The sequence below is a fragment of the Nomascus leucogenys genome, chromosome 20 (assembly GCF_006542625.1).
Source record: "Nomascus leucogenys isolate Asia chromosome 20, Asia_NLE_v1, whole genome shotgun sequence".
NCBI lineage: Eukaryota > Metazoa > Chordata > Mammalia > Primates > Hylobatidae > Nomascus > Nomascus leucogenys.
In genome coordinates, this window is record NC_044400.1 from 74,744,558 (window position 1) to 74,752,978 (window position 8,421).

Genomic DNA, 8,421 nt, shown 5'->3' on the forward strand with positions numbered 1-8,421 from the left:
ACAGGCCACCTTAATACAACAACCTGAGTGGTTTACGGGCAATCAGCCTGCTGCTACAGAGGCATTAACCACTTCTCAGGAGGTAGACCCTGACACACATAGCATTAGTCACATTGACAGACTCATCTGGTAGACAAAGTTACTGAAGACAATCTGTTTTTGCTGTGGTATGAAATTTTATGTCACCTAAAAGGTGTAAACTACAATGGACTCATTTCTGAGGATGAAGTAGCCCCACCTAGTTTGATGATTGAATCCTCACCAGCTTTATTCCCAAGAGAAACAGATATGCAAGTCCTCAGGGCTTCATAGCTGGCCAGTGAGGTCTAATTGTCATGTAGTTCGTAAGTGCAGGATGAAGGGTTTGCACCTTTTGGCAACTCTACTGACCAACAGTAAGTTGGTCACAAAACTAGCCCAAGGTTTATTTTCTCATAACCATTCCCCAGGACTTCTTAGCCTTCTTCCCAGAAAAGCAAAAAGGCTAATGACCAGATGAAAAGAACAGCTGTGTGTTCTACCTAGAACACTTCACTGGCTCAAAGTCTGCGCCAAAGGTTAGCTCATCTGACAGTGCCACTGCAGACTGATGGTTTCAGAATTGTGCCCCATGTCTCCAGCCTCCACCTGTCTGCCCACAGAAGGTGCACTGCTGCCCATGGAAGCACTGTCTCTGCCTATTTCATTTCTAGTCATGCCCAAGCCATCCAATGAAGATGCAAAAAAGTGGGGGTCCAGCTCTTATCCCCTAGCATTTAGGTCTTAGCATCCTCAGGGCAATTTTAAGAATAACAGATGTCACAGCTTCTGAGGACATCCAGGTTCAGTACATAATGACCTTCAACACAGATGGAGGTCACTTCAGCCAGTTAGAAAAAACAAGTGTTTCTCAATAAAGCCCCTCTATCAGTTTATAAGTTCAGGCAAGAAAGCCACTACAAGAACTCACAGGATAAGGTAGTCACCTAAGGTACACAATCATTTTCAGAAAACTAAACTTATAGAGCAAGAAGGAAATTAAATTCAAGATAGTGTTGATAACCTCAAAGACAAAACAGCAGATGGTGGCCAGAACATGAAGTCAAAATATCCATGAAAGCATTCAGCATAAGATATGGTACTCATTAAAATATGAGATAAATGGGTTAAAAATAGCTTGAAGATAAGAAAGTTCCTACACCCAAAAGCACAGAAGAGGGGAGGCTAACATGTGGAGGAACAAGGGGCTGATGTGTTCGTCACTCATTCCTCTCATTTTAGCACTCAAGTGCACTATGGAAAAAAAGATGCTCAAGCATTTTGATTCAGGATACCACCCACAGTCATGGACGTGTGGTTCACAGAGACACTTCCACTGGAACAGCTCTTCTGACTTATGAGAAACATAAGCAATGGGACTTGCTGATGCCACAGTAGGTCTGACTCCAGAAGTCAGTAAGGTTTGCAGAAGGCAATGCAATAGTTCTTCTGTTATTTTTAAAATAACTTCCATTAGTATAATCCATCATCCCTACTAACTGGAATGTAGACATTGATCCAGAATTCTTTGAAGTTCAGGACTTCATAATTTCTGAGGACTAACACAGATCAGAAATATCCAGTGTTGAATTCCTGAGTCAATCTTGAAGCAACTTCAGACGCTCACAATGACAGGCAGTGTTAGATGTTATTTTCATTTGTAGACAAATCTTTCCTCCACCAGGACTTAGGAATTAAGACAGTATAACAACTTCAGATGGAACCCATGGCTTTCAAAGGAGGGCAGCACATATGGCAACCACTCACTCATGAAAGTTACAATGACAGGCAACATCTGTCATAGTCATGTGTCCCGTGATTGTCAGGAAACCAGAAGGCTATACGCCATCCTTCTGCAGCATAATAAAGTATCAAGGAGTCGTCCTAGTTGGACAAATCCCTCAACTCACCAATTTCACCACAGGAAGGAAAAGCAGGGATGTTCCCTAAAGAGGATAAATTTATGTCAATCTTCTAGAAACCATGTTTGAAGCTCAACCTATGATCAGGACAGAGGGGAAATGCTTGTCAGATAGCAGAACTGCCAGTGGGTCAGATATATACACAGCATTCATGTTGCCAGGTCCTTGACCTTAGGTTTTCACCACTCAAAAGGGACCCCACAGAGAAGACTGAAATCTTGAGGTCTGAGAACCATGGATGTGGGAGCCAGACGAAAAGACCTTGGTAACCGACGTCCACCATCAATGGTACTCATGCTATGAAATCTCCCTTGGGGTTAAAAATCTCCAGCAGAACACATAGGTGGTGACAAATCTCACTGAACCATCCTCATCTCTGGATTTAAAATGACCTCCTTATGCATCCATAAGTAAGGAGTCTGTCAAAGGTCAAAAGGTGACCTAGTTTGTATCCATCAGTGGCCCAGATGGCAGTGATCAAACAACGGCAGAAGTAGGCAAAGCCCAGGCCAGTGTGATTGGCACCTGCTTCCACTAGAGGAAGCAGTGTGACATTGGCTAAGCTCCCTCAAATCATGAGAAAGTGATGTCTGGAGAGAACCAAGTCCTTTCATAAACAGGACATTAATCGTCCAAGTAAGACAAGGTACACATACTTCTTACCAGCTCAGAGAATTGCAAGGAACATCCCTTACGCAACTACCTATAGAAGAAAATATTTCAAGTCCCATTTCTCTGTAATGGAAGAGTGGAGCACGTGGCAATGAAAAGCAAGAGGCAGTGATATCACTCACAGGAGTGAAGATCAGAAGCTTCTAGCCTCAGGGAAGTATGAGGAAGCTTTCTCACTAAGCTCAAGGTCGGGAAGTCAGTTGGCTGGGCCTTAGGGCCTGCGCCCTGAGGCAGGGAGCTCCAGTACTGAGACACTGGGGCTGCCTAGGGGCCTGTCCTCTGGGCTTGGAACCAAATCTAACTGCCTCCTGCTCCCCTATATGGTGGAGAGAAGGAATGGAGGAAAAGCTGCCCTCAGGCAACAGGACACTTGGTATAGCCTGGCTCCTTTGGGTTTAATGGTTTCAGCAGTGTCAATGGAGCACACATGGAGCTTGAACAATAAGCAGCAAGGGTTGGTATTCTAAGTCTTGGAGTTTTATGGCTCTAGCTACATCTGCCTTACAATAGTTCAGCCATTTGTCTATCAGCACCAGGCATCAGATGACAGCAAATTCAGATTCTTCTAAGGAAGGCAGCATTGTTTTCTTGCCAACAAGCAAAGAACAGTGGTCAGTGTGCAAAGTGGAAGGAGCTCATGTGGCTGCCTCATGAAAGCACTCAAGGTGAGAGGCTGCAACCACAGTGCTGTGTTCAGACTTAATGGACACGAGGGTAAAAAGGCATTTATATTGGAATACTGATGCTGCCTGACGGGGGAAGAGCTTCAGGTAGATTTCCTGAGTCATTTTCCCCTTACAACACACAACTTTTCTCAGAAGACACTCCTGAAGTTTACCTTTTGTAACATCAGAAATTCCTGCTAAGTGGATTTCAGCACCATGCTCGTGGCTACAAGTTTCATGAGCACTATAGCACCAAAGTACCCACTATGCACGTGGGCTGGAGTAATAGACAACTCATTTCCAAACTGGCTACAGTGAGGTCCCAGCACTACCTTCTTTGACAATGTATCATACGTGACAGTCTTTCCTGGATGCCTGTTAGTTCCCAACAGACATTCTATACCTCATGCTTTCATATTCAATTCCTTCACCTCTTGAAGGTTTCCTCTCCCAGAGAGAGGTCAACATCCATGCTTCATGTCCATGTGATCAGTGTCACCACACCTGTGGACAGGAGGATGATTGAGGATGCAACACCAAGTCAGTCAATCTGCCTTCCCTTCACAGCCCAACCCAGTGGTTCCAGCCACTTCAGCCCAATGAGCTGGTCTACAACCCAAACCCCTGTGCCAGCACACAAGGAAAGTCACTGAGATCTGGGACCCAGGAGGAAAAAAATGTTAGGCCTCATGGACAGATCCATGCTCTTCCAGGAAAATACAAGCCCATATAGTGGCACGCTCTGCTTAGATCAGGTCAGAGTCCATCAGAACTGTTTCAGGATAAGTGGCAGAGGCATTGCAGTCAAGATCCTCCAAGGTTGTCAACCTGTCACCCCAGAGCAGTTCCAGGCCTTCAGAGATGAGGTGGCTGTCCTGAGCAGTGTAGGACATGTGGACACTCTGCTCTTGTTGGGGTTCATGACACAGGACAACCTGGCATTGTGACTCAGTGGTGTGAAGGCAGCCTCTACAGCTACCTACATGTCCAGAGACCAAATTTCAGACATTCCAGCTAATTGACATTGCCTGGCAGACAGCTCAGGGAAGGGACTAATTGCATGCAGAGAAGATCATCCACAGAGACATAAAATCCAACATATTTCTCCATGAAGGCCTAATGGTGCGAACTGGAGACACTGGCTTGGCAACAGTGAAGTCACACTGGAGTGATTCTCAGCAGATTAAGGAAACCCACAGGCAATGGCCCCAGAGGCAATCTGAATGTAGGGTAAAAACCCACTCAGCTTCCAGTCCCATGTCAATGCCTATGGCATCTCATTTTATGAGCTGATGGGAGGGGCACTTCCTTTCTCCCACATCAACAACCCTGACCAGATCATCTTGATAGGCTTGGGGTATCCCTCACTTCCTAGATCTTAGCAAGATACACAAGAACTGCCCGAAAGCAATGAAGAGGCTGGTAGCTGACTAAGAAAGTCTCTGAAAAATACCAGTTTTTCCTGAGGAGCCAACTGCATTGACCAAGACCATTGCATGCATTCAACATCCTCAGCCCAGAAAGGCTTGCTGTTCTGACAGGCCCCATGCTTCAGAGGGGACCACAAAGACTTGAAGCTGAGGTCTCATGAGCTGAGGTCAGCACAGCTGCCAGCAGAGAAAGACTGTTTCTCACCTCCAGACACAGTAAGGTGTTTCCACAGACAGTTCCCATCTCAGCCCTTCCCTAGCAGCACCCATTGTTCAAGTTTCCTGACCACCTCCACCAGAAAGTATTTTTAAGTATGAATTTGAAAGGAACTAAACCTTGAAGCCCAAGACCAGCAGCTGCTTCCACATTACAAGAGTGTTCCGGCTCATGCTCTTACCCTACAGTAGCCAGGCAGGCCCAGCATTAAGACATGCTGATGGGAATGATTTCAGATTTCTGTTCCATGGATTGAAGAATCCTGAGCCTTTTCTGCCCAGAGAAGGAGCAATTGTTGACCGTACAGCTATAAGGTTCTCTTTCAATATGTTTGCTATGAATCAAACATTCTATCATAAAGTCTGTGGATAGTACTGATTATTCATACTATCATTTTCTTCATCAGAGTGAATTATGAAGCCTCTACTCCAACCACAGAGTTTCCCTGAAGTTTCCAGAACAGATTTAAGTCTTGCAGCATGGAAACACCTACTTTACAAAGTATACTGACATTTAGGAGACTCAAAGCTCTGAATAGTCCAAGGAGGAAATAAACAGTTACAGAAAAGAGAGCCATTTGCTGAGGTTACTAGGACAGTGCCTAAATAATTTCCCCACTCGGATTTAACAAATGAACAAGGCCAGAACAGTAAACTCACCAGATCCCACATGGAAACAGGACCTAACACAGCCAGTGCACCACATCTCCAGCTGAGCTACAAGTCACTGCAAGCTCTACAGACATTCCAGGCAGAGCCCAGTATCAGAAGATCAGCTGTAAACAGAGCAGGAAAGAAACGTGTTTCTGGCTTCACGCACAAGTCCAATGCAGGGCCTCTTCCCTAAGGTACATCATCCTGATGGACCATTCCAGAAGCACAGGAGTGGGACTGGAGAAATGCAAATATATCACAGTATATTCAGAGAAGCAGAAACCTCAGATTGGTCCACATGTATGTATTTGTTTACTCAAAGCTGCCTCTACAAAGCTGCTGACCCACCCAGAGTATAGAAGAGAGGCCCTTGTACCTACAGATTGATGGATCAAGGCAAGGTCTAGAGCAGGTAACAATGGGTTTGGGAAGCCATGGATTAGGACCAATCTCAGTCCATTGAGATACATGAATAAGAGCCCTAAAACCCCTCTGGAGTTTTGAGCTTCTACACAGCAGCACAGCCTCTCCCTTTCTCCATATTCCCGAGTCCAGCTCGTCAGTGATTTGAAGCTCAGCACACTCACAGAAATGTGGAAAGCAGACTAGAAAGTCCACATCTCAGAACCCAGTGTGTGAAAGCTATGCGAAGAAAACCTGCATGGCCTAAATTCACCTAAATCGTCTTATGGATATTTGCAGGGCAAATTGAAGCAGAAATTTCTTCCAGAGCATCAGGAAGGTACAAAACCTCCCTGGACAATCTAAAATACTTTGACAGGAATGAACTCATTTCAACACAATAAGACCATGAAGACACACAAGCTAAAGGGCAACCTACTACACAGGTTCACAGAATGAGAAGCATAAAACCCATATAGACCTCTGTGGGCATGGGAGACAGCCTTGGAAGCCTTGGTGGGTCAGTGCAGTGTCCAGTTCAACCCCGCACCTCTGATTAGACCTGCAAGGCAACACAGATGATTTCAAATACATCTCATTTCCTTCTGATTCAGGCCTCAGAAGACCCCAAGGGGAAGGGGTTCTCATGGGTCACTATAATCCATGAGGCTGAAGTTGAAATATAGAAGGCAGAATTAAAGGTTACCATGTTTTTAAACACCAGCTATGGTTCTTTCAAAATTGTACAAGCTGTCAATATCACCTGCACATGAGCAATTTAGTCTTTTGGGAGGAGTGAGAAATTTAGGTCTTTTCCCTAAACAGTAAGACAGTGAAGACTATTACTCATTAGTGTCAGTGTATTAAATGATATTAAAATATTCACAGAAAGAAAACTAATACCTCAGCATTCATTCCACTCTGGTGTTGCTAGACAGATGGTCGATTTCTCCCCTACTAGGGATCAAGGTTCAGATCCTCCAACAATCTAAGATGGAGGAAGGTAAGTCTCATTGGAGTTAATGCTCTGAAAAAAATGGTTCCAGCAGAAATTAACTTTTCAAACTAGAGGATGACCTCTACCCACTGACATGAACCAGGAAATGTACAGGGTTTCCTACAAAAGACAATTCACTCCATCTTCAGTGTACAAAAGTATTTAAGTTGAGCAGTCATAAGCAGTACATCTGGAACAAGATCTTGAAGGTCAATTTTAACTTAAGCTTCCACCTTATAAAAGTAACAGGGAGGGGAGGCCTCACCACCCATGTAAAGGCAAGACCCTGAAGGTCAGACATGACTTCTGCATATGCTTCATCAAGAAGTAATGTGACCATAGCTTATCTCAGATAGCAGACAAACCATATTTAATTGAATTAACCTACAAGGAACTGTGACCCCGTTAGCGGAAGCTTCAGAAATACTGGTTTCTTCTCTGCTGCCCACTTCACAGGTCAGTGACCCTCTACACCCTCCCTCCTGTACAAGGCAGTAGAGGCCAGAGGAGCCAAGAGGCATTTTAGTACACCACCCACCCATCATTCTTGCAGTCATGGCTGAATTTTAAGGATTCACTTAGACTACTCTGCTATGATTTCAAGAATGTACCACCTGATATGGTTTGGCTGTGTCTCCACCAAAATCTCATCTTGAATTTTAATCCCCAGGTGTTGAGGGAAAGACTTGGTGAGAGGCAATTGGATCATGGGGGTGGTTTCCCTCATGCTATTCTCCTGATAGTGAGTTCTCATGAGATCTGATGGGTTTATAAGGGACTCTTCCCCTTCTCTCCTCATGCATCTCTCTCCTGCCACCAGGTGAAGGTGGTTCTTTGCTTCTCCTTCCACCATGATTCTAAGTTTCCTGAGGCCTCCCCAGCCACAGTGAACTGTAATTAATCTTTTACAAATTATCCATTCTCAGGCATTTCTTTATAACAGTGTGAAAATGAACTAATACACCATTTTTCACTTTAGTGGGGTATTGCTGTATGTGTGAAGACAGAACAGTTCTCTTCACAAATACTGCCTTCTAAGAAGACTCTTCATCTACATTATTTTTCATTCAGTTTAGGAGGCAGGGTGGTGGTGGTATCACAAGATGTCTCTTACAGGAAGGAATTCTAGAGCATCCATCCATTAGGGCCAGCCACCTGGGCTATAAGCAAAATCTTCCATGTCCTATTGAGGGGAGGATCCTCATGAGACATCGGTATGGTGTCAGGTCTTTTCAATACAGAAGAGCACATCTATAACCAGAGGGGCAGAGCAGCTACATCAAAATGGAAAACAAAATGAGGCTCATCACCAGCACTAACTACTTAGTTGTGCAACTAGTTGAGGTGAAGATTCAGGTCATCCTTAAAACCTAAGATGGGGAGAGAGAACATCCCATTGAAGAGTCACTTTCAAAAATGGTTGGGGGCAAAACAAGCCACACAGT

General features: G+C 44.5%; 1 pseudogene; it reads left to right on the plus strand.

The window, feature by feature from the left end:
- The first annotated feature begins 3,966 nt into the window (after positions 1-3,966).
- On the plus strand, positions 3,967-4,711 carry LOC100607548 (annotated as a pseudogene).
- The last annotated feature ends 3,710 nt before the right edge of the window (positions 4,712-8,421 follow it).